This window comes from Sinocyclocheilus grahami, unplaced genomic scaffold, assembly GCF_001515645.1.
Source record: "Sinocyclocheilus grahami isolate Dianchi unplaced genomic scaffold, SAMN03320097.WGS_v1.1 scaffold1501.1, whole genome shotgun sequence".
Classification (NCBI taxonomy): domain Eukaryota; kingdom Metazoa; phylum Chordata; class Actinopteri; order Cypriniformes; family Cyprinidae; genus Sinocyclocheilus; species Sinocyclocheilus grahami.
The window spans coordinates 76,414-81,153 of NW_015506680.1; positions in this window are offsets into that span (position 1 = coordinate 76,414).

Genomic DNA, 4,740 nt, shown 5'->3' on the forward strand with positions numbered 1-4,740 from the left:
TTTTTTTTTTATTTAAACAATTTTTTGACAGATTCCTAAAATGTGTTTTCTCTTTATTATGGCAGGTGGTCTAATAAATTGTTAAGAAAAGCATTCAATTGGAACGTTTGTTTTAAGGACATTGGGCAGAATGTGGAATAGTGTGTTTTTGTCAAAAAAAGAAAGAAAAGAAAATTGTTTGTTTTAATCCGATTAATCGAAAAAATAATCGACCAACTAATCGATTATCAAAATAATCGTTAGTTGCAGCCCTACATCCAAGATGTTAATGTCTTTCTTTTTTCTGTGGAAAAAATTTTACGGTTTTTGAGGAAAACATTCCAGGATTTTTCTCCATATAGTGGACTTCAATGGGACCCAATGGGTTGAAGGTCCAAATTTCAGTTTCAATGCTGCTTCAAAGGTCACTGGGAACTTTTAAAGCCCTTTGAAAGCTGCATTGAAACTGAAATTTAGACCTTCAACCCGTTGGGTCCCATTGAAGTCCACTATATGGAGAAAAATCCTGGAATGTTTTCCTCAAAAACCTTAATTTCTTTTTGACTGAGTAAAGAAAAACATGAACATCTTGGATTACATAGGGTGAGTACATTATCTGGAAATATTCATTCTGGAAGTGAACTTGTCCTTTAAGTTGACTATTTAATTCAACATTTTGATGAAACTGTTCTATGTTCTTCCATCAGTATATATCTACAAGATTGTCAAGATTGATTATAAAAAGTTTTATTATTCAGATGTGAATTTACATTATCAATGAATTCTTCATAAACAGTTCTTCAGAGCCCCCAGGAGGAATTGAATAACTAAAAATCACATTTCTATCTTATCAGTTAGGGTTAATCTCATGATGAGGTTAGTTTTACCTTTGAGAGAAAGAAACAATGTGCTGTTTGCTGATAGCTTTGTATCTTGTATTTTCCACATAAATTTTATATTAATCCACAATATTCTACTGACTCCTGTGGGCTCCAAACAGTGGTGTCCAAAATGATTGAAACGCTAGTATTTTCAGCAGCTAAAAATGGTTTTAAGACAGTTATTTCTATCTTTTGCTGTAATGTGTCAGTAGAAAATATCAGTTTACATTTCCAAAAATTCATTTGGCCATTAATTGTAATAATCCAGTGAGATTTTTGTGCTCCACACAGATATCTGATCTGATCATCATCCAGTCTGTCTGGAATGACATGAAGAAACAGAAACTAAAACAGACTAAATCCAGAAGAACTGTGGTAACGTCTCCAAGATGCTTAAAAAAAAACTACCTGCAAAGCTACCTGAAAAACTATGTGCAAGTGCACCGAGGGCAAAAGGTGCTTTAAATGCAAAGGATGCTCACACCAAATGCTGATTTAATTTAGTTAACAGAAGTTAATTGATAAAGAACATTTATGACATTACTTTTGATAGCATCCCCATTTTACAGAATTTTTACACAAGTGCCTAAAACTTTTAACAGCACTGTAGCTTCGCAGGTAGGTTTCTTGAAGCGTCTTGGAGACGTTGCCACAGTTCTTCTGGATTTAGTCTGTCTCAGTTTGTTCTGATTCTTCATGTCAGTCCAAACAGATTGGATGATGATCAGATCAGATCAGATCTCTGTGTGGAGCACTAGCTGCTGTCAGACAAAAATCTCACTGGATTATTACAATTAATGGCAAAATGAATGTTGGATATGTAAACTGATATTTCCTACTGACACATTACAGCAAAAGATAGAAATAACGGACTTAAAACCATTTTTTAGCTGGAGAAAATACTAGTGTTCTAATCATTTTGGGCACCACTGTAGCTCTGACAATATATGTAGACAAACATCTGTATTTTAATTCTGAATTCTAGCTATATTAGTGTAATAATAAGTAAAACCAAAACATACACAACAAAAGCTCCATGACTCTGCTCCAGAAGTGACAGACACCGCAAATAAAGAGCAGTCCTCCTCCAAATTGCCAGTGATCAGCTGGGGGTAAAAAAAAAGAAGAAAAAAGATTGTGAGAAGACGTCTGTTTTATCTGGGATTAAAACATGAAAGAAAAATACTGTGAACATTCCGTTAAAAATAAATTAATGTTAGTATGTCTTAATGTTAGACATGAATACTCACTTACTCTGAAGATCATGTGGTAGAAGATTTTCTTTCCCCAAACTTCTGGATCATAAGGGGGAAGCACACACACAAACAAATTAATATCAATTTGTTTAATAAAACACTATCTACTTACTGACAGAGACATGGGCTTGCAAAAATGTACTCACCAGCTCCATACAAAATCTTCACAGTTGATCCAAAATCCTGGTTTAAATACAGTATTCTTCTCCAAGGAATCCAAGGATCATGCCTTCAGGTCCTCTCTGTCAAATTAGTTTACATGACAGTGTTATCAGATTACTCATTTCAAAGTTCCTTCACTTTTTGAGTTTGATCTTAAAACTAGCTGACAGTATAGGTGGGCGATATGGCCATATTATTTCACAATATAGGACATTTTATTTCACAGTAACAGTATATCACAATACAGTTATTTTTGTTATTTTGTTAAACATAAGATCAAAGTAGCAAATTACAAACAATAGGACTAATGTAATAGAACAAAGATAAGATAATTACATTTTGTGATTTTCTCTTTAGTATTTTGTTGTTTGATTAAAATTATGACCGACTGCAGGTAACGTTAAGCTAAATTATACTGCTGTCACTTTAAGAACAAAATGCACAGATCCAGTATATACTGACATGTCACCGGGTTCCTACATAAATGTTAATCTTGACTCCAAACATTAGCTTTGTGTTTAAAGGGGTCATATGATGTTGCTAAAAATAACATTATTTTGTGTATTTGGTGTAATGCAATGTTTATGCAGTTTAAAGTTCAAAAAACACATTTTCCACATATTGTACATTGTTGTTTCTCCTCTATGCCCCGCCTTTCTGAAACGTGTCGATTTTTATAAAGCTAAAAGGTCTGAAAAGCGAGGTGTGCTCTGATTGGCCAGCTATCCAGTGCGTTGTGATTGGCCGAATACCTCAAGCCTGTGACGGAAATGTTATGCCCATTACCATACTGTGATGCCCTGTCCGGCCGGAACGAGTAGAGTGAGCGGAGGCCGGCGGCTAGAGTGAGGAACGGCCGGTGGGCTTGCGGCAACCACATGTGACGACCCCGGGCTGGACTCCGCTTCATCCACGGTGAAAGCCGATCCACAGCTCGAAGTTGATGTATTCCCTCAGCGACTAGCACGGATCAGCTCTAGGCATGACGAAGCGGATATCGTCCTCTTTTGGAAGGCCAAACAAAGTAGTTTCCCTTTCACAACGAAACACACAGAGCCTTCACAACATGGCGGCAGCAACAATACTACAGCGAGAATAAAAGTTACGCCTTCTTTCTTGGCGTGAACATTTGGGCGGCGTTATGCAAATCTTTCCACATCGTGATGTAGACATGTGGGGTCGTGTTAGAACAAGCCGTTTTAGGTAGGCGTGGTTGACTCTTAACTTTTATAAAGAATACCTCTTTGGATTTGAGACTTTAGTCTTTGCAACTTTACAGATCTTCTTTATGCACCAAGAGCTTGTAACACTTCAAAGAGAAAGAAAAAATTGAAATTGCATCATATGACCCCTTTAAGTCAAGTGAATTTTGAGATGGTGTATGCTTTGTGTCTATGGTTCTTCACTCATTCCATCTATTTATTCCTCATTCATGCACATTTCTTTATCAAAGTGTCAATAACTTTAAGTAGTACTGTGCTATGAGTTTATATATTGCGCTTCATATCATCGCCACGACATGGTCATATTTCGCCCAGCCGCAGCTAACATTATTAGCTCGTACTAACAAAACACAGTAACACACACTGGTTGGACATTGAGATGTATAATCGCGATTAGCATCGCACTTCAACGCACTGTATCTTGATGTAACTATAGAACATTATATAACGGGTGGCGAACGTCAGTCCTGGAGAGCCGCAGCCCTGCATCAAACACACTTTAACAAGCTTATCAAGGTCTGAAGGGTTAATAGAAAGCTACAGACAGGTGAGTTTTAATTAGGGTTGGAGCTGTACTCTGCAGGGCTGCGGCTCTCCAGGACCGGAGTTCGCCACCGCTGTTATATAAGGTACTTAACGTTACTTACCTTTTGCAGTTTGCATGTCTGTTAGCTGCTGGTAGATGTCTGTGTCCATATTCGCGTTTATTTGTTCTCAATCGTCATCCCACAACCCAAACTCGCTCAAAATATGAATTAAACAGTCAGACGTAAAATAATCCATGTAAAAGCCATTACTAGCGAACCGACCGAGGCAGACTGCTGCAGAAGCTGATAGGCGGCACACACTGCCACAGTCACAGTGCATTTTCAAATTTAACCGGGAAAACGGCGCGCTCACTAGTCATTGGCCAGATTCCTGAGTGACGGTCAGATTAACCAATCACGCTCAAAGCAACACTGCGAGACAGCAAATAGCGTTGCAACTATGAAAAAATAACTTGTTTTAAGTGAAAGATTACAAATGTGTCTATTTTTATTCGTAGGCTGTTACATTTAATTAATTGTTCAAATGGTGATTTCACATTATGCTAGGTTGAGGTGCATCTGAGCTACATGTTGACCAGGTGTAAATCCAGTATAGCCTGTAAAGTCACTTTTGCCGTTCAACAGAGATACATAGAAAAACTGAGCCGTATTGTCCGTACAGTATCTGTGACTTTACAACCGACCCAACGGA